Below are 25,876 nucleotides of genomic sequence, written 5' to 3'. Positions count from 1 at the left end.
CATTTTATATTTATCCTCAATGTTAAAAAAGAAAGAAAAAAAAAAAGAAAAAGAAGACAAAAAAAGACATTGCGCTCTCCAGATAAAATAAGCCCACAGAAGAGCCAAGTTCATGGGCTTTGGCAAGCTCTGGGTTGGAAGTCAGAATAGGCAGCCTCTCTGATCTCCCTGGAAGACCAGCCAGACCTCCAGGAATACCCATGTCTCAGTTTCCCCATCTGTCAAATGAGCCGATTGGGCCACATGTTCCAGCTGTCCTATCCCGGGTGTCCTTCTGAACCCCGCTCTTTCTCTCACCTCTGAACAAGTCATGTTCATTTGCAGTTTGAAGCCAGCAAGGAGAAAGGTATTTCGCCGGAATTTCCCTTTCTTTGAAGGGCTAATTACAAAAGACAGGGGGGAAACGGCACACCATGCTCCCTTTCACATCTCATTACATTTACTCAGCTTTATTACTAATTCTTTGTTCATATAATTTCCACCCCGGGATCTGCATTTTTGTCTAGTTACCCCAAGTCAGGAAACCCGCCTGAACGCAGGCGGCCCCGATCACCTCCTCCGGAGTTCGTGGATTTTCAAGCGATAAGATAAACTTCCTGAGCAAAGTGCTTCTCCGAAGAGCATGCCGTCCAAGGACGAAGCTGCAACCCGCGGCAATCCGAAGGGCAGCTGGGGGACGTGCTCCCACGGTCACAGAGACCCCCTGCTTCCATCCGGGACCCACAGACGCCGGCAGGAGGCCTGTCCTCTAGAAGGGCCTATACGAAGAGCGGGAGGAGACACACACTGCTGCCAGAATCATCCCACATCTGCTCTGGGCTGGCAGCTGACATTTTCTCGTGGAGATGTCCAGCCTCCCCCGCAGATCTTCACCCGGGAAGCCGCACACGGGGACACGCCAGCCCCGGCCACCTGCACTCGGTAGCAAGCGAAACCAAGCCTGGGGTTCCGGAAACACATCTCTAGCTACTTTGCACGAATTCAGGAAACAGGTCCCCAAAGAAGCAAGAGACGAAAAGTACAGGAAATGTGCACACATTCACCATGAAATACCAACCCAAAGGACAAACTCGGTAATCCCACCAATGATGTTCCGAACCCATGATGGCTAGCAGCCGACAAATACCCGCAGACCTCAATCCATTTTTATTGTATTCAGGCTGCAGGGTTGTATTTCCTGCCTCCCCTTAGCACCACACATACAGTGTACTTGAAAACAAAAATCTATAATATTGATCCCGCAATGTCACCACAATTATTCTTTTGAAACAGCCATTGAAAACAAATTACATCTGCACTGCCTTTTCATCCGCCCGCTGCAAGTGAGCAATGCTCACGGTGGCCTCCAGCACTGGGGTGTTAGCACTGTGTCACTGCCGACAGGACAGCCTAGGGAAAAGCGGTGGGGGAGGGGGCGGCCAGGACGAAAACCAGATCAAAGGGCCATTTTCGGAGGGCACAGGGCCTGCCCGGCCCAGCATCTAGGAGGCGTCCGGACCCGGTGCGGCTGCAAACGCGGTGAATCTGAAAAATCCTGGGTCTGCTGGTCGGGGCCCGGGACTCCTCCCGGCTCAGTAAACCAAACGCCGTCGTCGGACTGATTAAATTGACAGAGGTTTTACCAAGGCCTCATTTTCGGATACTCAGTTTAAAATCTAATGACAACAAGCATTATTTTGAAGCAACGTGGTCTCCACCCGATGGCACATAATTCTATTGACAAATGGAAGCATCCTTCCTGGAACAGCGGACTTTAAAGCAGGAGAGAGGCGACGCCCCCCGTCCTTACACCCCCAAATCCCAACAGACACCGGGATGATCCACCCAGAAGGTGGAAGGGGGTGTCCTCCTTCCCAGCAAGCTGCACTCCAGGAGTCTCCAGAGACCCACAGCGTCCCCCGCCTTTGAGCCATATTGCTAAGGCCTGCTGCAGACATGGTGTCCTGGCCTCAAACGAGATCATGACCCCCTCCGAAACCTACCAGCCAGGTGCCCTGGGTACGTCTGCCATTGGGGGCCTGCCTGTTTGTTTTCAATTGTCATACTTGGAAAAATTCTCCCTGCGCAGTAATTAAATTCCATGCCACCGAGCGGTGGGCAAAGGGAAATTCTTTTGTTAAGGTTTGACCACACAAGTCACAGTGGTGGCTCTTGCAGGCGGGAAGTGATAACTTTGGAGCATTAAAAAAACCAATAGCCTTGTTGACACGGACATGGGAACCTAACCCCTGAAGCCTCCTGGTATGACGCATTGATTTTCCTGTCCGTGTACAGTTCTAAAGCCATCCATTCTGCATGGTCAGGACTCAAAGGGCCAGAGAGAGGAAAAAAATCTGTTCTCTCTGCTGTACCTCCAGGCAAAGTTGAGAAATAAATTCTACGTTTTGAGAGATGATTTGTTCAAGCCATGTTTAAGAGAATATGATTGCATTAAAAAGGGAAAAAATATTTTGCTGCCCTGACCCTCACAACCTGTAGCCACTGACCCTCATGCAAAATCTTGACATCACAGACCCGGCCTAGAAGGGTACGGAGAGCGAGGGGGGTGTGGAGGGCCTCGGAAATTGGGGAGCCTATTTATTATCGTCCAAATAATATTGCCGAGCTGTCAGAAAACCACTCACATAATCCTGTTCTGTCCACCTGTCATTCTTCGGGTCCTTCTGCCACTATTATTTTGCAAGATCTGTCATTCTTCCCTGTTGGAGGGCCCCTAGTGATATTACTATGCTCCTGCTTGCTTTCTGATCCTCCTTCTTCCGCAGATGGAACAGGCCAGGCTGACCCACTCTTCAGGGTCTGCCTGAGAGCGGTCCCCAGCCACACACCTCGCCCTGTCCCGGTGTGCGGTGGGGCTGCTGGCAGCCGGGCAGCAAAGGGCGCCCCCACCAGCCTCCCGTCTCCTCCTCCCGTGCACCCCGGGGTCCTCATTCAAAAATGCCTCCGTGTCACCAAAACGCCTCCCCATTCTTGCCCGTGACAGGGGGTGGTATACTCTGGGTGATGGAGAGAGAGGCCAGGCTCCGGGGAGATTTGCTGAGACACTGCAGGGGACTCCGTGTGCAGCCGGTCTCACACGTTCAGTACTTTTTTGAGTGTTTAGCTATTTCAGTTCCAAATAAAGCAAGCCTCGGTGCCGGTCAGGAGGCAGAGCTCATAGAAGTGGAAGACGAGTGTTCGAGCTGCAAATTTGCAGTGCTATTCTGCAAAGCATTACATACATCATTTCCTGGTGCAGAGGAATATTGAGCTATTTCAGTGAAGCCAAAAAGGAAAGACCGAAATCATGTAATTTCCCTGACCTAGACAGAACTACGGACTGAATACAGAAATAGAAAATGCTAAAGTGAATGTTCTTACAAGGTTTGTCTATATAAACATAGACTCCACATATCCCAAGTGTATGCAATGTGAACTCAATCTCAGCATGCACGCACACCACTGAAAGTCATAAACCCAGTCACACAAAACATCCCTACCGGATGATTCCGTCTTGCCAGACCTATAGAAGTATTCTTAAATTAGGTTGGTGTGAATGTGTGCGTATATTTATTATTAAAATACTTACTGTTCTGCCTTTTGAAGTAGATGGACAAATGATTTAGGAGTGGGAATAGACTAGAAACAAAATTAATGCAAATAATGTGTTGATTTTTTTTTAGCTTGATTAGCCAAGCCAATGGAAAATTCTAGAAAACGTATACAATTATTTTAACTGTCACAGGCTGGCAATTGTAATTGACATGATTTGTACGAGATGCAGTGTAATAACTGAATATATTAAAAAAAAATCTCATGCCTTGATTACCAGGAGAACATTACTAGTGCCACAATATTATTAACAACACAATTATCGTGGCATCCCTAGGATACGCTCTTAGCACTTCAATGCATTAGTGAACCTTTGCTAACGAAGAAAAAATTAAAGTACAGCAAATTTCAAAGCACCAGTTGTACCCAATATCATTAAAAATTTATAAAACTTCCCCTGAACATGACAAGTGTTTGGTTTAAATGAAGATCAGCCACAAGGAGAAAGCAGAAACCTTGTTACCCTTTGTCTCCTTCCCTACCCTATCTCTCTGCCTCTCTCTTTCTCACAGACCTCCCCCAACCGGCACCACCTCAATCCAGCTGAAATATGTAACCATTACAGAGTGACAGCTTGACACACAATGACCCGTCAGAACATTCATCTCTCAATGTTTTATTTTAGTGAGGGGCCAAACTGCAGAAAAAATAAGCAAGTTGTTTCAAGGCTTGGAAGGAGATCAAACATTTCTGGCATCCCCACTTACCAGACCTTTGATTTACAATGGGCTTGTCAGAGCCCGATTAGACAGTGTGTGGTTAAAGACCTACAGAGGCTCCTCTGTGCCCCAGCCCAGCGCCATGTCCCCCACAGAGAGCATCCCTTTGTTCCCGGAACCAGCCAGCCAGGCTTAGGCACAGAACTTTGCACCCTTGCAAGAGGGCCGGGCAGCACGCGTGAAAGCCAGTCTCGCTGCAATTAAATCCCTTTCCCCAAGGGGAAGAGGAAGAGAGAGAGCAAAGAAGGGAATGGAGAGAGAGGGTGCCGCCCGAACTCCTTCTGCCATTTTCTCTCTACCTCTCCCTTCCGAGTCAAAAGTCATCATCTTCCTCCAGGAGAAAACATACCCAGAGATTGCTACCACCAGTGAGCTTTCTCAACCTTATTCAAATGGAAACACTCAGCTTAAAAGAAAGAAGAAAAAAAAAAAATGAGTTGGACCAAAAGTGCAGGTGTTTAAAATATGTTCGCGGTATTACGATTTTTGCTAGTAATTACAACTACGAAAATGGCTGGAAATATATTGTTTCAATTTGTATGGAGAACAATTGCAGAGAGAGAGAGAGAGAGAGAGAGAGAGGCATGATCTGTGCCTGGCATTGGAACGTGTAATTCCTTAACCCTATATGGCAGCACAGGGCTCGCTGGAGCAAATTATGAATACATGTGTTTGGAGAGCTTGAGTAGTAAATTTGGGTTTTGTGCATCCGTAACAATGCGATCTGACATGTGTGATTTATGGAATATTAAGTTAATACAGTATTATGAAATTAGCTTAATGTACTAAAGCTGTAATTTTAAAGTGAAAAACAATGCAGCCAGACGTAAACAATATCAACATTAGCATTTTGTGAAAGCTGAAACCAATTCACTCAAAACGTGTCTGGAGAGTCATAGATTCACCTCGCCTAGACAGGCCCAAGTCTCAGGAAAGTTTCAGACCCCAGGACAACGTCCCGAGCTCCGTGGGCCAAGCCGCTCAGTCTCAACCCAAAGCGGGGTGTGCCGGCCACAGGGGCCAAACCGGGGAGCCCGCACCACCACACCTCTGGGAAAATAGCCAGAAATTACCCCGAGCTCTTCAGAACAGAGGCAGGGCAAAGTCAAGGGCCTCACTCTGCAACGCCCTGGAAACAAACTCAGGAGAGAGAGGGCTGGGGTGTGAGACACCATCCCAGAAACCCGGGGGTCCAGAACCTGGAGTGAACGAGTGTGTGAGGCCAAGGAAATCTTATGGACTAAAAAGGGCAGATCTAGAAACTCAGTTCCTCAGCTCCTTGGAGGAGCAGCCTACTTGTGACATGAAGGGGAGTCCAAAACCTTGGGGTTACATCAGCATAAGCCATCCCCAAGCCAGCCCAGGACTCACGGGACGTGGGGGCTGAACGAGTGGTGGAGGTTTCCTTCCCTAACTCTGGGCTGGGTGGACCGACTACGGCCTGATGAGCATCCCCACCGGTTCCTGAACCTCCCCTGTTTACCTTCGCACTCTCCCGGGGCTAAGGACCAACTGAGATTTAGCAGGAATGGAGACTGGGGAACCGTGGCTCCTCACCAGACAGACGTGTGAAGTGCCAGGTTTCGAGATGGCGGGGAGAAAGAAACCCCTTAGAGAAGTTTACCATGGCTTTCTTAGCTTCCCATTGAGATGGCTGGAAACGTCATGAGCATAAGTGAATGGAAATGTGTGGAGCCCAGACGGGGCCCTTTGGGGCATTCTGCTTCCTTGGCCCAAGTGTCTCGCCCCTTGGTGAGCGTCAGGGTGGTAACCCAAACATAGACGTCCTCAAGCCTCGTGGAACTAGAATTAAGGCACTGGATCTGGATTCACCGGGGCTTAAAAGGCATGCATGTCCCAGTTTACTTAGAGTTCCAAGATTCGGGATTAAAGATAAGCCTGAACGTCCTCCAGGGGTGGAGAACCACACATGTTGGTCCCGCCATTTTGATGAATACCAAACCTATCTGGTAAAGGATCAGATGCCAGGGACCACACCCAGTCCACAGACAATAGGAGCCAACTCTGATTAAATGCCCCATGAACTTTCTTGAAAGAGATCAGTCACTGAACCCCACTTTGGAGAGACTCGGTGTATACACATGTTTAAACGCTGACACGAGGATAAACATATATACACTGGGTTTCTTAATGGCATTTTCCTTCTAAAATTCCCGACATGTGGCTTAACGTGGTAATCGGGATTATTTCATTTATCAACATGTCACAGTGTCTTCCCATACCCGTAGTAAAAATAAAAGCATTCTACTTAAAAGAAATGAAAAGTATATGTCCAAGATAGAGAATAAACAGTTGCCAGAGTTCACACTGGGGCAGATCAACTCTCAAGTCTCGCAGAGAGGTTTTGTGCCTCCTCTGTCTTGCAAAGGCGTCTGGCTGTTTTCTCTTGGTTTGTTGGCTTTTATTTTTAAGATGCCCTACATTTGTTACGGGAGCCAGGGAGGCAAGAACTGAAAGCCAATACTAATGTTTTAATTCCATCAAGTACGTTTCAATTCCCATTTTGCATTTTGCATTAGGAACCTAGACTCAGACAATCCTTCACAGCACCGTGGCTTGCGGTCGGGCACAGGGGCTTCACCTAACCTGACAAATGCTTATGCTTCACAGCACGAGGACAAACGGGGCTCAGAGTCAGGAACCCGCTCGCTGCTCTCTCTCCCTGCAAAGGGCAAACATATTGTCTGGTTACAATGTGTTTATAGAGAGAGGCCACCACACGTCTTACTCCTAATGTGAGTGCCTTTGGAGGCTCCTTTTTGTGTTTCTCCTCCAAAATTCTTAATCTCCGGAATCACATAACCCTCCCCAAGAAAGCAAGGGGCTCTATCCCAACCTCAGAGCCAAGCAACCCAGCCCTTCTTCCCGACTCCCCATCTCCATAAGCACACTCACTCGGCTCCAGCGAGGGACCGTCTCTCTCCCCTCAGAGGACGGGAGTGACAAGGCAGGCAGCTTGCTCGATTCTGAAAGATGAACATGTTTCAAATGAACAATTAAAATTAGTATACATCTGCTCCCGCCTCAAACTTTGTTGCTTTTTGGTCACCGCTTTAAAGCGGGCAATGCCCGTTTTCGTCACCTCTGATTATTTCTGCATCACGTGTCGATATATTTTAACTGGAAGAAAGAGAAGAGTAGCTGCAAACCCTGGCACAAAGGGTCAGACTTAAAGGTTTGCTAAATTCAAAGTCATGCAACTTAAAAAAGAAGAAGAAAGAAAAGAAAATCACACAAATAAACAATGAAAACTGCACACAGTGTACAAAAGTATGCACGCAATTGTGTGTGTGTGTGTGTGTGTGTGTGTGTGTGTGTGTGTAAAACAGATAGGCTTCCTGAATGCTTCTTATTCTAATAACACTTTAAAAAAAAAATGAGATTAGGAGCGCCTGAGTGGCTCAGTTGGTTGAATGTCCGACTTCAGCTCAGGTCATGACCTCGTGGTTTGTGAGTTCGAACCCTGCATCGGGCTCTGAGCTGACAGCTCGGAGCCTGGAGCCTGGAGCCTGCTTCGGGTTCTGCGTCTCCCTCTCTCTCTCTCTGTCCCTCCCCAGCACATGCACTGTCTCTCTCTCTCTTCCTCAAAGACAAATAAATAAACTTAAAATAAATAAATAAGATCAGAATATATGCCTTGAGTTCTAAAAAGCAGTCTCTCAGTGAACTTTTTCAAAACCAGTCCTCTCCTTCCAACTTTCGTCACACAGCATCCTTGCTAATCTCGCCGAAGGTTAATAATTCAGCCCCAGAGCTGTCAGCCATATAGGAGAAAATTCTTTCTTACAATCTGACCCTCAATCACAAGCAACGGGACTATATGGGTTGACCTGTTCTATGATAGTGGTGGCTCGGAGGGGAGAAGCAACGGGAAGAAAAATTGTCTAAACAGGCTAACCGTCCCCAGACCCAGGCTGTGGGCTCTTTGTAGCCAGCAGGTGCGTGGACCCTATTCTCACCCCCACTTAGCAAATTATGTATAAACAAATTAACTTCCTGGGCTGGTTCCCTCTGAATTACTCCCTGGTCTCGGCGTGGTTTTCCATCAGGACAAACCTTTTCCTTTCCCTTATGCACCAGCAAACATACTGATACAATTTAAAGGTCATGTTCTTTTCAAACTGACAGAGCCCTCCAAAGTTTTGACGAGAGGCCCTCCAAGCCTCACACCCCTACAGGCGGAAAGGAATTAAGTAAAGCATCACTTGGTGGAAGCTCAATCATGTGAACTGATTAGAAAATGCATCCAGGGAGGGGGCCTCCGCAAGGTGACGGCAGCTCATCTCGAAAGGAGATGTCACACGGCGAGGCAGAGAGCCCCCGACACCGGGCTGGGGGAGCCACGTGAGGGTCAATGAAGATATAATGACCTCCCCGCAAAAAGCCTCTTCTTTCCCAAATCCCCAACGAACACCACCTCATCGGCCTCACCTTTTTATTCGGTCAAACTTTACCCCAAACCCGAGACTGAATTAACGGCGTCGTGTCTTAACCTCCAAAGGACATTTGCTTGGTAACTGAAGAATCGCCAGGAGTATGGATTCTGCATACATGTGCATTGTGTGTAGACATTGATATGTTTATTTGCAGTTGTGTTTGTGTTATCAGGGGACAGGCAGTTTGTGATTTTTTTTTTCTTTTTTATCTGTCCCTGGAACAAAAAAAAAAAAAAAAAAACCTGGCACTGTGTCGTTGATGTTATCAGCAGACTCTGTGCCCTGGGAATCTAACCAATGGTGCTGCACTCTCTTCTGGTATTACTATTTTTGTTACTGTTATTATTATTTGACATTTTTGCTTTGATGACTTTTTTCTTCAACCGAAACCTGCCAAGGATCACTGAGACATAACTGTGCTTGATGGTCAAAGAGGTTCCTAACGCTCTCTGTCCTAACCTGTGTGGCATGGTGACATCATCCTCCTATCATGGAGACTGGGGACCTTGAGCGAGGACTTGGATTTCTTGCACACCCCCTAACCCAAGGTGGCCTCCCCTCTCAGGTCTCTCCCTCTGGATTCTTCTGAGGGTCTCTGTGTAACTCCAGGCTTTATCTTTAGGGGGAAAGACCAGCCCACCTCCAAACACCCACCGAGAACTGAAATAATTTATCCCAGAGGAAAAAGAAAATGGTTTTGTTGTGATTGCACACACATCCTCAAAGTCAGCCCCGAGCTTGTTAGATTTTTACTGGAATGACTTTCCTTTTGAAGTTTCCCTCCTGGTTTAATTGATGCACATAAATGCACAGCCTTGGCTGCCCCTGTCATGGAAGGCTGGGGCTGGAATCCTGGAATCCAGTCATCAAATAGGTTTTCCTTGTCACCGTTCCCTTGACTTCATACCACTTGTCTTTCCAAAATGAAGCGCCCCCTTCCCTCTCTCCGCCACAGACACGAGCTGCCCCAACCCTCACCCACTTCCTCCAGCTGCCCATGCCTCCCTTACCAGACCTGCCCTCCCGGTCTCCTTCCTACTGATGCCCCTCAGCCGTCACAGCCTGAGACATGTGTGCTGTGGGTCCAGAGCCACCCTGCAGGACACAGGGAAGACTTCCCAGAGCAGGTGGTGGTTAAATTCAATCTCGGATGAAGGCATGCATTATTAGCAGCACAGTCACTGTGGACCGCTTGTTCAGAAAACGTAAGAAAAAAAGCACTGAGGTTCTCATGAAAACTATACTCCATGTTCTTACAATCTGGCCATCCGAACATTGCCTATCATACCTTCACTGGGTCTTATTTGGGGGCGGGGGAATGGGGCGGAGAGGGTAGCCAATTAAAGTGAACCAAATAATCAATCAGCATCCATTAATCAACCTTTATAACCAAGCACTCGCAGCTATTGGCTGGAGATGCAAACAGAAAATATCTTTCCGCTCCCTAGGAGTTCAGTGAGAGCAAGACACATTAACTGCCCGGCCTTTCTGGAAGTCCTGCGGGTTAACAGAAACTGATACTAAGCACCCGAGGGTCAGAGCAAAGGCAGCAAAGATTGGGGCCCCCATATCTTCATTTGGTCTCATTCCTAAATGCCCATGTCCCGTTGCCACACTAGTAACCGACGCAGAAAAGGATCGTGAAATACACTGGGTATATCTTGTCCTCGTGAGAAGGGCTTCAGCTCAAAGAGGATCAAGGTGTTTCATACCCGTGGGCTCTTCTGCGTCCTTGCTAAATCTGTCTTCCTCCATTTCTGGAGGGAACTTCAAAATCCGCATGGCTCCTCACATTTGCCAGGAAGGGAAGGAATCCAAGACCTTGAAATAGCAGAGGCTCTCTCCCTCATTTAAAACTTTCGTTCCTGGAAGAAGTTTAAGGATGTTGTATAAATGTTTTAAATACGTGATGCAGAGGCAGAGCCTGCTCCCTTCTCCTCTGGGGAGTCCGTCCTGTTCTCTGCAGACATCAGGCCTGTGGGTCAAGCAGGGCCAGTCATGGCACCCTTGCTCCCGTGCCCAGGACAGGGCTGTCTGTCAACTGGAATGGGTGGAGGGGTGGACACAGGTCAGCATGCCCCAGAGATTGGGGGGGGCACAGGTCAGCGTGCCCCAGAGATTGGGGGGGGGGGGACACAGGTCAGCGTGCCCCAGAGATTGGGGGGGGCACAGGTCAGCGTGCCCCAGAGATTGGGGGGGGACACAGGTCAGCGTGCCCCAGAAAATAGGGGGGGAGACAGGTCAGCTTGCCCCAGAGAATGGGGGGGACACAGGTCAGCTTGCCCCAGAGAATAAGGGGGACACAGGTCAGCTTGCCCCAGAGAATAGGGGGGGACACAGGTCAGCTTGCCCCAGAGGGACCTTACAGACAACAAACACAGGCTACAAGGGTTTTATATTTTCAACCTTGTACTACTCTTTTACCGTCAACAACCACGTTTGAGAATACTTCTCTTTTTTTTTTAATTGTTTTTAATGTTTATTTTTGAGAGAGAGAGAGAGAGACAGACTGTGAGCGGGGGAGGGGCAAAGAGAGGGGGAGACACAGAATCCGAAGCAGGCTCCAGGCTCTGAGCAGTCAGCACACAGCCCGACGCGGGGCTCGAACTCATAAACTGTGAGATCATGACCTGAGCTGAAATCTGACATTTAACCGACTGAGCCACCCAGGTGCCCTGAGAATACTTTTCATGGAACTTCTGTTTGGCTGTTTTATGGCACCGTGCTTCGGGTGAGCCCGGACGAAGCGTTTGAGGGAAAATGTTCTCCACGTGAAACAAGGACACCGTCACCAGACCCTCTTGGTTCAGCCGGTTCGTCTGACCAACGATGGCAGCCCCCACTCCTCCGTGCCTCACGGCGCAAGGGCTGTTTCAGCCAAGAAGAAAGACCTCGCAGGGTCGCCCTGGCCTTGGAAGTGGCTTCACTGAGCAGGTCCCACCGATGCGTCCGTACCTTGCAAGGCTGCTGGCCCGGGTCTGACCCTTGGCGCGGCAAAGTGCTGCGTGCTATTTATCTCACCCCCAGAGTCTGAGCACAAGTCCCCACGGTGCGTGTCTGGAGTCGGCCGGGATGGCCCATCCGAAACCCATGGTTCTGGTGCTTCGGGTTAGACCCTGCGTGTTCCCTCAAGGATAGAGCATCACTGAACTGGATGATGTTTTCGTCTCCCGTGCCAAAGCAATAAAAGCCACTGGCCTGGGCTGTGTATCCTGCCTGTGCCGCTAACAAGACACGTTCCTTTCTGTTCGTGGCAAGTAGTGTAAGTTTCTGTCTTATGTCACTATCCCTGACAAGTGTTCCAGCACAAAAACAGTATCTTGGCACCAGGAAAATGACCCTCACTTTAAAAGATGAAACTCTCGGGGCGCCTGGGTGGCGCAGTCGGTTAAGCGTCCGACTTCAGCCAGGTCACGATCTCGCGGTCCGTGAGTTCGAGCCCCGCGTCGGGCTCTGGGCCGATGGCTCGGAGCCTGGAGCCTGTTTCCAATTCTGTGTCTCCCTCTCTCTCTGCCCCTCCCCCGTTCATGCTCTGTCTCTCTCTGTCCCAAAAATAAAAATTAAAAAAAAAAAAAAATGTTAAAAAAAAAAAAAATAATAAAATAAAAGATGAAACTCTCAAGGACACCAAAAGGGTAAGAGCCGCGGGAGAAAAGCCAGCCCCTCCCATGCCCGAAGACCACCCGACAAATCACGTCGGACTTGTTCCGCTCTTATCCAACTCCCCGGGGTTCACACCAATCACTCGGCCCAGGGACGGTGTTTGGCAATTCCACACACGCCGAGGCCACAGCAAACTGATTGGAAAGCCAGACCGGGGACAACCTCTTTCCTTCTTCCACTTTTTATACTTTGTTTAATTCTGTTTTACTTCTGGATCTTCAAGAAGAATGAATTCTCCAGGCCCCCAGGTGGCTTTGTTGGTTAAGTGTCCGACTCCTGGTTTCATGACTCAGGTCGTGATTTCACAGTTCATGAGTTTGAGCCCCGACTTGGGCTCTGTGCCCACAGCACAGAGCCTGCTTAGGATTCTCTCCTCCTCTCTCTGCCGCTCCCCTGCTCATGCTCACTCTCTCTCTCTCTCTCTCTCTCAAAATAAATAAATAAACTTAAAAAAAAATAAAGAATGAATTCTCGGTGCAGGGTATCACTTCTCAGTTTGGAGCACAGAAGCCTTATGCCTCTGAAGTACCTTTCAGAGACAGCATTTCTGATGGGGGGAAAAAATACAATGGCTTTGAACTTCATCACATGGCCAACTTCCTTTTAAAAACACAACACAGGCTTGTTTAATAAACATGGCATCTATGAGCATAGTATCTCAGAGAGGCACAGGGACGCCTGGCTGGCTCAGTCGGTAGAGTGTGCCACTCTTGACCTTGGGGTTGTGAGTTCGAGCCCCACGTTGTAGAGAGATTACCTGAAATTAAAATCTCTACAAAAAGTATCTTGAAGAGGCACAGTAAGAAAAAGTCACGTTAACTGAAAACTAGGGCTTATTTGTGTGTCGGAGCCCTGCACGTTACAGGGTGCTGGTGACCACCAGTCTGGAATACACAACTATTTTACCATCGGAATCCAAGGAGAAGCCAAAGCTGAGCCTAGAAGGTTTTGTCCAGGCAACACCAACAACTCCAACACTGGACCTTGCAGCCCCCTGAGTGTGGGCGGCTGAACATGAGACCCTCACACCTCACTATCGCGCCCCTTAGTCTCCCTGACGGAGCTCAGCCTCTAGAAGGTGAACGCAAGTCTGAAAGTCAAAGTCTCTTTTGCAGAAGAACCAGCACTCTGAGCTAAAGTTCCGACTTAGTGCGCTGAGTCTTAGTGACATTGTGCGTTGACAGGATGAGTGGTCGTGAGTATCCCTGCTTTCAAAATTACCCACAACCCTTAGAGTTCAGATCAGAACACGGTTTGCTCTGTCTGGGCAGGAGCCAAGTTAGATCAAGTTCAAGGGTCCTCTGAGGAGACTCAGGGCGTGCAGGTAGCCTTGTTTGAGAGGCCATGCCGGGTCACCCAGCCACACCCACTGAGCAGGAGCCCCGGTGCCCACCCAGCACACCATCCTCGTTTCCCTGTGACACCTACTCGGGGCACACGGCCTACTCCACCAGCCACGCCCAGAGCACGCCTGCCCCCCAGGTCTCTCGTACCCAGAGCCAGACAGAGCAGGGCACACAAGGCTGTCACAAGTGCATTCCATGACCTGAAGTCCCAGATCCCCAGGGAAATGTGTTCCTGCCTTCCCTCTCTTGTTCCAGGACCCTCGCCAGTTACACACTCCCACCCGGGACAGCTTGAGCCCCAGGCCGGGGTATAATGGAGCCCTCGCCACTCTGTTCCCGCAGGGAGTCTCCCACCACCCGCAGAGCCAACTTCCAGCCCGGCACAGGCTCCAAGCCTTTTATAAACTGAAAATGAACGAGGCTCCCTTAAATAAGGGAAATGGGTGAGGGGATTCCAACTGCCCCTTCCCTGAAGAGCTTGAGCCGGGAGGGGGGGGGGGGGGTCACTATGACAGTCCAGGCATTCAGCAGGCTTCCCTCAAGAGGGAGGGGGAGGGAAACCTGCCCGGATGACCATCCCCAGGAATCCTGGAAAAGTGAGAAAGGAGGATGTGCTTGGGCAAAGAACATTCCCGAAGGGTGGCAGACATGAAGACGGGGAAGGGGGCAGAGCAAGGAGACAGGTGTATGTATGTCTGTGTCTTTCAACCAGGCAGTTCAATCTCAGGTTATTTTATTTGACAAATAAAACCAAACTGCATATTTATGGACTAATGATGTGAGATATGGCTCTTTTATTCAGAGCCACTGCTGTTTAAAGACCAACTGTAAATATTCCTAAGACTTTTTGCAACTTGGTGTGGCACAGGTAGGCGGCCCTGAGCACAGCCTTGAGGCTCTGTTGATGATGGCACTGCCTCAAGGTCAAGGTCACAGTTTTATCAGCTTTAGCAAAGTTGACTGCTGAGAGAGAACATCTCCTCTCAAAAAAAGTCACTCACTGCCAGGTTGGGCGCTGGGCTTGGGGTTTCAGAGCCTGCTGGAGCATGCTGGTCCCTGGTCCTGATGCTCGGCCATCACAAGGAGTCGGTGGCTGGGGCAGAGGGAGGCTGTGGCAAGATCATTCCACGCCAGAGCCGAAACATCTCCCCACTCCCCACCCCTTGCCATCACGCATGAGGGAAGTTTGTTAGCTCTCGGCCCAAAATGAGTTAAGGATATATGGTTGCAATCATCATGCCTTCTCTGCCATCTGACTGAACCACATCTGACTCCAAAAAGTAGGAGCAAGGGAAAGAGGCCGGGTCACCCAAGGAGAAGAAGACAGTCCTCTCTGTCTCTCCAGGGGCAGAGTGAGGATCCTCACTGATCCGTGTATCCCACCCAGAGCACATATTGCTGGTGGGTGGGAGCGGGCCGAGGAGAAGAGTGACCCCGGAACTGAGCAGAGACGGTGCGGGTACCGGGGAGACACCTGCCATCAGACCTCAGGGGGCCGAGTGTGCTCTCTCCCGGGTCCCACCAGGTCTGGAAGGTCGGAGCAGACCACAGGCTCAGGTGGCTGAACCTGTCCACAGCGAGGGCATTAGAGGTGGGGAGGGGGGCACACAAGGGAAGCCCCAGCCAGACCCCGTCTCAGGAGGGCCCCCTGAGTAAATGGAGTGACTATCACAGAAACACCACCTCCCGCGGGCCCCTGGGGGACATCTCCCAGCTTAGAGATGACCCAGAGCAGCCGTCACTCAAACAGAACCTCCACCTTGCAGAAAGCCCACCACAGGCCAAGGGCCTGTTCAGGGTGCCCGGATCCCGGGGTCGGCGCGGACACAGGGCTCCACGCGGCACTTATCTGCAAGAAGTTGTCCCCAGCAGCAACTTCTGCTCACGGACAAGTGAATTCCTGATTGCCCGTGGTGAGAAAGACACACCTTCCCATTGGCTGTTTAGTGACAGCTCTGGATCCCGTGCGGGACGGGGCACATCTCGGAAAAGTTCGATTCCAGTGGGTGGAGAAGAGGAGACTTTCCCAGGGAGGGAGCAGCACAAGAAAGTCACAGGCGTGAGAGGCTAACAATGCAACCCGACCGTTGTTCCAGGTGCAGGGCCTTGCGCCACCCGGTTAGGCCTGCTTATCTGACTCCTCTCCAACCACGGCGGATGCGTTCTCTCAGCTTCCATCACACCAGCTGCTCTGACCCCAGGGCCTTTGCCTGTGACTTGCCCGGCGTCAGGAATGCTCTTTTGTTAGGCCTTCCCTTGGCTGGCTTTCAGATCCCGAAAGCCTAAATAAAGCCGCCAGTCATATCCACCTGTGGTATTTTCTTTGCAGAGAACACTTCCCGCTCTCTGAAATCGGCTTCTTTGTTTGTCTATTGGTTCCTCTCCTGCTCCCCCAAAGTCTACAACCTCCACGAACGCAGGCATCTTGTGTGTTTTGTCCACCATGTTCAGAGACAAGGACAATGTCAGCTGACAGTAAACCCTTCACAGCTAAGGAATATTTGGTGAGTGAGGGGAAGGCACAGTCTGGCCTCTCTGGGGTCTGGGCGCCCATCAGCGGAACCTGTGGCTGTCCATCCTTCTTCGGAGTTGCGGAAACAGCATGGGAAACATAGCTCGGGTGGCTGGGAGCCAGCCAGGGCAGAGCCAATGGGTTCTGTGCAGAAAATACTAGTCATTTTCCACTAGGGATGGTCCGGGCTTGTTTGCACAGAGGGTCCCTGAGACGCTGGAGCAGGGCCACTGGTGGTCACAGCGGAGAGGATGTTTGCACTCACTCCGTTACAAGTGCTACAGAAGGTTCTGCCCAGGCATTGCTCCGGGGGTCTTTCAGCCGGGCCTCCAGGCACCAGATCCTTTGGGAAAACAGCCTGTGTCTTAGCTTCCCAGGGAAGGCTGCCGCACACGGCTCAGCCGGGGCCAAGGCGTGCTGCCCGCCACTGTGTCAACCCCACGGCACGTGGGAAGTGCTCGCCGTCAGCGTGGCAGGGCTCGGGCTCACAGCCTCACAGAACTGGCATACACCCCAAATCTTTCCCAGGGCCAACGGACCGATTCCCAGTGCCCATGAGAGCTTCCCGCAAGACTCTGGAACACGGGGGCCCGTTCAGAGGAGAAAGGTATTCCGGATGCAGAGAAAGACCCCACAAGAGAGACCACAGCTCTGCGTGTAAGCCGCCAAGGGCCTGGGGGGCCAGAGGAGGAGCGGCCTTGTGCATTCGCAGGGGGTCCCCGATGAAGGAGTCCACGACTCACAGGGACACCTGTTGGGTGAGGTGTCCGCCATGCCTCTCAGCCACTGAGGAAGAGTTAAACCCAGATCTCTGGACCCAGGTTGAACCACTTACTAGGTTCAAATGATAGGACGTCTCAGTGAGCCGGTGTCCTAACCTAAAATACTGAGGCAGTCGCTACCTATGCCCGTGGATTGTTGAGAAGAGTGGACAAGGTCACCTACCTCAGGAGCTTGGCGATTCCTGGCCCTCAGTTTGTGTTCCAGACTATTCATGTTGCTTCTCCCCGGCACCTCGTGGGCCTGTCCTTCAGGGCCCGGCCAGCAGAAACCCCATGAGTCCCTAGATCTTTAGATCCTTCGCTCTAAAGCAGAAACCCCATGAGTCCTTAGATCTGAAGGGGGAGCCTGGCTGGACACACTGTGCCCTGGCTGAAGTTTCGGGACCCCGTGAGTCATCCACTCTGCCCCTGTCCTGCCCCCGTCCCCTCTCACAACCTCCACGCCATGATCCTCCTCTGCGTTACCACCCAGATAGGATTCTTGGCCCATTTCTTCTTCATTCCAGACAGTGGATGTCGGAGCCTCAAATAGCTTGCATCATGAGAAGCTGATATTCGAGGCCACATCAGAACATCAGAGATTTGGGCCACATAAGGACACAGAAAATACCCACTCACCAGGCTCTGCACAGCTGCTCCTCTCCCAAAAGGAGATTGGAAAGGGACGTCATCTATAGAAAGAACATTCCAGAATCACAATTATGTAAGGCTCCTTTGACCAAAGGGAGTCTGGTGCCATAGGATGAGAGGCACCTCCCTGCGTCTGTGCAGGAGAGAGACCAGGTGAGGCTCCCGGCCTCCCCTCCCAGGGAGGCACCAGCTCGGGAAGTTGGGGGTTTCCCTGAGGAAGCAGAAGATAAAGCGTTTGTGTTTTGTTTGAATTGATAATGATGTCAGTTTCTGTTATGGGCTCGTTACAACAAACCTGGGACGTATTAGCGGCTCTTTAATTGAATTTGGAAATAAGAAGGAGAGTTTTGAACTGTCTTGTAAATAGTGGATGCATGGGCCTCCGTGGTGACTGCCTACAGCATGAGACAGAGGGAGATGGGGACGTGGCGTCCCTCTCACCCACCACTGGGCCCCCAAAGTGCACTAGGAAGTCCTGCTGGGCTCGTCGGGTTAAAGAGGAAGATCAGATCAGGAGCGATTCCCAGAGAGGAGAAGCAGACCCGATGAGATGCAACCTTTTATTTTTTATCCCAAACCAACAGCACAAGAACTGTTGACCGCCCAGCCCAAGCAGAGTCTCCTCCTGGGAACCCCACAGGGCCCCCAGCAGCCCTCGCCCCGTGACAGCCTGCCCCCCATCAGCCTTGCCCTCCGGAAGGTGAGTTCATCAGCCCAGGACCTCCCTGCCACATCCTCCCGGAGCCCTCACTGTCCAGCCCAGGCCCTGACCCAGGAAATCTAGAAAGTCCTTCCTTTTTGCCTCACCCTCTCCTTCTCCTCTCCACTTGTGTCCTCTACCCCACATTCTCATATCAATCCCTATGCAGCCCCTTCCAGAAAACCCTTGTGAATGATCCAGGATGTGTGTTTCTTTATTTACTCATGCCTGCAAAACCACATACAAATACACCGTGTGCACACATACTATGGGTTGGGGAGTGGGAGAGGAGTGACCAAATTTAGCAAATAAAAATACAGGACATACAGTTACATTGGAATTTCAGACAACCAAATCATTTTTTAAGCTATTTTTAGATATTTACCGTTGGAAATTCAAATTCAAATTTACTGAGCATCCTGTTGTTTTTGTTTTTAATTTTTTAATGTTTATTTATTCTTGAGAGAGAGAGAGAGCATGAGCAGAGGAGGGGCCGAGAGAGAGGGAGACAGAATCCGAAGCAGGCTCCAGGCTCCATGCTGTCAGCACAGAGCCCGATGTGGGGCTCGAACTCACAGACCATGAGACCATGACTTGAGCCGAAGTCGGAAGCTCAACTGACTGACCCCCCCTCCAGGCGCCCCCTGAGCGTCCTGTGTTTTATCTAGCACCCCTGGGCAGAGGGTGGTTTTATTCTTTTGTAAAATCTCACGACAGCGCTCACACACTTCTCTCTCAGGGCCCTGTGCATTTATCTCCAGGCCAACAGGTACAGCTCTAGCACATTCTTTTTAATGGATGCATAATATTCCGTGGTGGGGGGTGTTCCTCGATCCCCAGGCGACTGATCACCTCTACTTTCAGTTCACTGTCACGGTTGTTGCTTTGGTCAATCCCCACCCTTGGCCAAAGGGAGACAAGACAACATGATTGGCTCTGTCGTGCCTCCTTAAATTAGCTGTCACGGCAAAGTCAGATCACAAGTCCTGAGCAGGAGAACGCATGGCTCAGAGCGGCCAGCCCCCGTGAGACCCTGCGGCTACACGGGCGCCCTGGGTGGGGAGGAGGGACAGCAAGGAACCCCCAGATGCCCCTTCCCAGCCGGGAGCATAACAATGGGGACGCTGAAATGCCTCAGGGCTCAAAGCCTGAAATGTGCTCAAAGGGAGAACCGCAGACCCACCCGTCTGCCAGAACCCACGCCGGCATAATTATTTTGCACGCACACCCCCGCCTCCCATCAGTCATATCTTTAACTTCATCCTTGCTGCTGAAAACACAAAAATAAAAAATACGTAGCAGCTCGGCTGACATTACAGCAACAGCATAAGCCTCATTTTACCAACCATTTAACTCCCTCTAAGGACCCCGCTCAGACACACGGGCACGTTGATGGGAGCTGTACAAAGGTCAGTGATTTGGAGGCTCTTTCCGACAATTTGCCAGGATTTTGGCATTTGTAAGCATCCATAGGACAGCTCTCTAGCAAGCTGACCTTGACAGCGAATGGGATAAATAAACCTTCAATTTACCCCCTCCAGCTCTCCGCGAGCCGGCCGGTCCCCACGGAGCCTTCACCTGTCCATATCGTTCAACTGCCGGCAACTTCCGACTGACGAACATCCACAGCTCCGCGGCCCAGTGACAAACACCATCTAACAGATAAGGCTTCTGGAAAGTCAAAGCCAATACTGCTTCCATTGAAAATTTAATGCCAGCTCCGTCTTTGCCCATCACTCTTCCGACTGTTGCACGTGTCCCAAGAGGCCCTTGAAGGTACAGCACTGCTCCATAACAGGTAATGACGTGGCATTTAATGATACTGTCCAAAGTGATCCCGGTCTTTGGGAAGTAATGTGCTCTCATGTACCAGATAAGCACCGCCGAACGCACCGAGCCGCCGTATCTTTCACGGCCCTGTCACCAGATACAATGTGACACATCCCCGGCCATCCTACCTGCCGCTCCTCCGACCCCGCCAGCAGACAAAACGCACACTTTCAGAGCAGAGCTCCAAAGCGTTAAGGGAATTCAGGCAAAAGGTAGGCTGGGAACGTGCCCGTAACGAAGAATCCACAGCTTTTTTAATACTTGAGCACTCTCGGAGTCGCTCCTAAAATCTGTGAATTATACCTCATTGAAAAATGCCCTTAATCGACTCTGACATGTTTTATTGGAGGCAGAAAAAATGTTTCAGTATGATAGATAAGGTTAAAAATGTTACTACTCTGATCATTTACTCGAGTGCCTGGCAAAAAAAGAAAAAAACAAAAAAACTCCCAAGCCAAAAACCATTTACATCATTCATCAGATGCAACGGGGGGGGGGGGGGGGGTAGGGAAACACACACACACACACACACACACACACACCCTTATCTGACAGCCCATTTTAGCTGATGGGACAAAGTACGCATTTTCAATTTTTTGGCAAAGTTATGTTGTTTACGTAGATAAGGAGAATAACAACTGTCCCATTTCTACGGCACGCCAGAAGGCCTGGAAATGGGGCTTCAACTGTAACGTATCTGCAAGCCACGCAGAGCACAGCGCACGGACCAAACAGCACCTTCAGGCTGCAGACCAGATCGCGCATCACCCCTCTTCCCAGGGGCTTTGCACACGGCCCCAGAGCCCAGAGCCCCCCCTGCTGGGACGTGCCACGTGCCTCCGCCACAAGGGCAAGACGTCCTCTCCCCAGCGCTCGCCCCGAGGAGTGGCCATGTGCAGAGGCTGCCAACAGAGAGGGCCTTTCACAGGCTGGTTTCTCACAGAAACACCAAGCCTCGCTGTTTGCTCTGCACTTTGGCTGGCACCGCTGGGTGCAGAGCTGGGTGGCCAAAGCCCTCGAGTCCAGCACATCGTCCCGCGGGACCGGTCTCACGCAGACGAAACCTGGGAACGTTCTGGGCAAAAGGGCCTTCCAAGTCGTGTTAACCCTACGCCAGGTGTTCATCCAAACACCACCTTCTGCCGGACCACACGGGCATCTGCCTAGACAGACTCTGCGTTCTCCCACCGTAGTGACAAAGATCCCCAGCAGAGCCTAGGGGCGATGAGTCTGAGTCCTAACCGCCACGGATGGGGACGGCTCTTGGGCCCAAGGCCGAGCAGCTGCATGACCGTGGGCCGGCGCCTTCATCCATAAAGAGGAGGGGGTGAGAGTGGCAGCTGTAAAGACGTGCCAAGCACCATGCCCGATGCCCTGGTGACAGGAGCTGGTGACGCTTGGGACCGAGGGAACTTTCCCTCCAACTCTGACCGGTGAGCAGACGTGCTCGGAAATGCGCCACTAACATTCCGCTGGTTTGTCTAAAAGCAAGTCTCTTTTAAACCAGTCGTGGACAGGATCGTTTTCCAAAAAGACTCCTGCCCTGAGGGATTGAGGTTCATTGTAAACCTGGCGGAGACACACCGGCTCAGGCCACATCCGGGGAAAAGAACCTCAGCAGAAGTTTTCCCTGTCAGGGTCAGTGGGACCAGGGAAAGCCAGGAAAATGGTTACAGAGCCACCAGTGATTCAACAGTAAACCTCCCCGAGAGTGAGGGGAAACCACACAAAACCTGCAAATGTCGCTTCTTTCCAAATCCATCATCCTGTGTAGCCAGCAAACTTCCTCCAGCAAAGAAACCGCATGGGCCACGGCCACATGGCTGGGCAGGGCTTGTGGGCATGTATGGTTTGACTTGTGTGGCACACAAGTTTTTAAAAACGCTTGGGGCAACCCGGGCAGCTCAGTCAGTTAAGCATCAGACTCTTGGTTTCGGCTCAGGTCATCATCTCACGGTTCGTGGGATCGAGCCCCGAGTCAGGCTCTGCACTGGCAGCATGGAGCCTGCTTGGGATTCTCGCTCTCTCTTCCTCTCTCTCTGCCCCTCCTTTGCTCACATGCGCTCTCTCTCTCTCTCTCTCTCAAAAATAAACATTGAAAAAAATTTTATGCCATGATGAGCACCAGGTGATGTACGGAAAGTGTTGAATCACTATATTGTACATCTGAAACTAATATAAATAGCACTGTATGTTAACCCTGCTGGAATGAAAACAAAATTTTAAAATAATAATAATAAAAATAATTAAAACTTAAATTGAATTTTAAAAATTAAAAATAAAAATACTTCATCGGTGGCTATCGCAGATCTTCCCTGACGACCGTGTCCAGCCTGAGAAGGACAGCGTTCCTTCGCGTCTACGGACTCGATGTAAGTGAGACCTCCTACCTGGTAGGGACCAGCATTTATAACCCAGTAACATTCAAAAATTGGGAAACACTACGTGAAAATATACCATCTTGATGAAAATCTTTTCTAGACCTACTCTTGCCTCTATGAAAAGTAGGAAGAACATTCTAGATACCTGGCCAGGATTCGCTGAGATGGTCGAAGTCACGGCAAACGTGAGGAACCATCATGGGCCGGGAGACACGGTGGCTACCTTTCAGGTGGGATCCCGGACTGGCTCCTGGAACAGAGAAGGATGCTAGTGGGAAAACTAGAGGACTCCCAGTGAAATCAGGAGTGGAGAAGCAGTAATAGCTTCACGCCGGTATCTCAGTTTTGACAAATGTGCCCCGGGAACGTCAGCTGCTAACGTGAGGGGCGTGTGGGAATACCCTGTGTTACCTTTGCAATTTTTCTGTAGCTCTAAACTTATTCCAGAATAAAAAAAATCATTTAAGAGAAAAGTGAGAAGGGGCGCCTGAGCGGCTCTGTCAGTCAAGCATCCAACTCTGGGTTTTAGCTCATGTCATGATCTCATGGTTCCTAAGTTCAAGCGCACCACAGTGGCTCAGTGGAAGCTCTGTGGACCCCATTACACACGGTGATCCGTGGCCTCTTGCCAGGCTGTTCTCCACTGATACCGTCCCTCGTGGCCGGTGCAGGGCCACAGCTGATCAAGACTCCCCCCGCCTCCCCTGCCCATCCTCAGGGCCACTGGGGCCATGAGAGAGGGCGATGCAGGGAGGACGGAGGGCTATGTTTGAATTCTCATGGGCTGCTGATTCCCAAATTCTCACCCGAAGGGCTTATTAAACCCCCAGCCCCAGCGTTTCTCATTCAGCATTCGTGAAGCCCACGAATGCTCATCTCCTGAAGGTCCCAGGCGCTTCCACTGCCAAGGCTGTGGGGTCACACTTTGAGAGCCACCATTACAGGCAATGCACACCGTAGGCCAACATATTGACAGTTTACTCTTACCCTTTCTAGGGAGCCCCCCAATAAAGAAAAACAGTAAGCAAACACTGAGGTCTCGGGGTGGGGAGTGGTTTGGCCTGTTGCAAACAGGCAGGAGAGCTGCATTAATGTGCAGGTGGTTCCGTGGTCAAGAGAACCAAGTTAGGGGTCACCCAGACCGCAGTTGAAGCCTGACATCTCTGCCCACTGGCTGTAAGATCCTTCCCAATGGTGGGTCTCTGCCTCTGTGGGACTTGATTGCCTCACGTGTAGGACACAAATAATAAACCTTTGCAGGGTTCAACCTACTGCTCGTGGTCCCTGAGCTTGCCCTTCACCCCAGACATCTCTCTTGCCTCCAGATTCTTATAGCTAAAGCAGTGGGTATTTAACACTCAGATCTCTGAAGTTTCACTCCTACCCCTCCCCTCACGCCGCTTCTCCCACAGTCTTCCTGAACTCAGCTGAGGACTATCGATCCCTCCCTCGAACAGGAAAGTCACCCTACCTGCTATGGCAAGAGCAAGTGTACGAGTCCCCTCCTGCCTTTGCCCCAAAGGAGCGGCCGATGCTGCCTTACCTTTGCAAGCAATGCCTGCTGACCACCCCGGGCCAGGGAGACCCAGGGCCCCGTCCTCCATGGTCCTACCTGAGGCCTTCTCAAGACTTCCCCTCCTGGCCCGACTGGGACCTCCTTGCTCTGAACACCTGTGGCTCGAGTCTCTCCTCCTCACAAACATTAAAGAACCCTTCTGTCCCAGGTATGGGTGTGTGTATCTTACCCCCACTCCGAAGTTGGGGCCAACACCTTATCTATTTCCCTTTCCCCAGAGCCCTCACCCAGGGCCAGGCACAGGGTCTCAGTTCCGAGAACTTTTGCAGAATGATGACAAGTCCCCACTGGGCTGGTCCCAGGGCTCTCACCCAGCCGGGCACCCAGGCCACCAGCTGCTCATCACCCACGTGTGCAGGGCCCTTCACTGAGCACTATAGGGAACACGGGCAGGCACGTGCTTGCCCCTGCCCTCCGGGAGATGACGGCCCCGCTGATGTGATCGCCTCCAGGTCACAGGCCTGGTCACTGGAGAAAAACATCACCTGGGAGTGCCACCCTGGGTCAGAGTCAGGGAAGGGGCTAGGATTCCAGCAGGACTGGGGAGCGGGTAAGATGCCATGAGACGCTGACAGTCACTTTGGGGGATAAAGGAAGGGGCAGTGGGTGGGAAAGAGGTCCATGTAGGAAAGGATTGGGGGCAGGGAAGGGCAGTGGAGGGTTTGGGGTGTGGACAGAGTTCCTGCGTGTCTGCAGCTAAGGACGAGCAGGGTTGGGGCAGGACAGGGAGTTTCTTTGCTACTTTCCAGGAGGCGGTACAGTCACTCAGACTGTAGCTCATAGACAACCCCGGAAGACAAAGGCACTCATCAAGCCTCGGCTAACAGGGCACCCCTGAACCACATCCCTGGGAGTGAGTGCCCCACGAAGCAACATTACTCCCATAAATCTAATCATTATCCTGCGACTGGGATTAAGGTTTTGTGCCTTAAAAGTGCCCATATTTTTAAAGGCAATCATATCAAATATACCGTGTGTTTAATCCCATTTTGAGATCCCCTCATGTTTACTTTATTATTATTATTGTTATTATTGTTTAACTTTGTTTGAGGCCTCTGTCCCTGACCCAGTAGCTGGCAGCCTCTGGCCAGAGCCTGATACTCAGGTTTGGAGCTCGGCTCCCCTGGGTACCCTCGGGGCCTCCCTGTCCTCACCTATAAAATGAGGATAATAACACCAGCCTGTGAGATTTCAATGAGCATGAACATGTCAGCTGTTGCTCACAGAGCCTGGTACGTAGAAAGCACCCGTGAACATCATGACGTGCCCCGGGGAAAGACGAGCCTGGAAAACAGTGCCAGAAATGGGGGTGGGGAAAGTGGCTGGACGTGCAGGGGCTGAGAACCTCAGGAGCAAGATTGACCTCCCAGGGGCCACGTTTCAGGGGAAAACAGTCCTAGGGGGAGGATTGGGTCACAGTGATCTGGAAGGCTGGCTCTGCGGGCCGGGAGGGCTGGCCCAGCCCATTTCACAGACTGGTGCCCTCCCCACCCCATCCCCTTCCACTGGCTGGCTGTCCCAGAGCCCTCAAGGGGGAGCTGATGAGTAGAGGCCCCTCCCCATCCCCATCAGTGTCTCCTCTGCCCCACCTGCCCTGGGGACCCCCCAGCTCACCCTAGCAGGGCCTGTCCACACTCCCCCACATAGGCCTGGCTCATATCGAGCCTGCCTGAGTCTCGTTTTGTTCCG

The 25,876-nt window shown here is 51.2% G+C and overlaps 1 long non-coding RNA gene across 2 annotated transcripts in view; it reads right to left on the bottom strand.

Moving 5' to 3' along the window:
• Window positions 1–433: 433 nt before the first annotated feature.
• The window catches only part of LOC131499351 (uncharacterized), an 85,439-nt gene continuing 59,996 nt past the window's right edge, over window positions 434–25,876 (bottom strand). The window contains exons 2-5 of one of the 2 annotated variants that reach the window (XR_009255818.1): window positions 22,757–22,861; window positions 17,689–17,741; window positions 7,227–7,297; window positions 434–6,993 (exon numbers count right to left, since the gene is read on the bottom strand). This is a non-coding gene — a long non-coding RNA (uncharacterized LOC131499351). The remainder of the gene's footprint in view (window positions 6,994–7,226; window positions 7,298–17,688; window positions 17,742–22,756; window positions 22,862–25,876) is intronic. The other variant, XR_009255817.1, reaches the window with a different exon arrangement.

This window comes from Neofelis nebulosa, chromosome 17, assembly GCF_028018385.1.
Source record: "Neofelis nebulosa isolate mNeoNeb1 chromosome 17, mNeoNeb1.pri, whole genome shotgun sequence".
NCBI lineage: Eukaryota > Metazoa > Chordata > Mammalia > Carnivora > Felidae > Neofelis > Neofelis nebulosa.
Note: the sequence above shows the minus strand (reverse complement) of the source record. Positions and strands in the feature narration are given on the sequence as shown.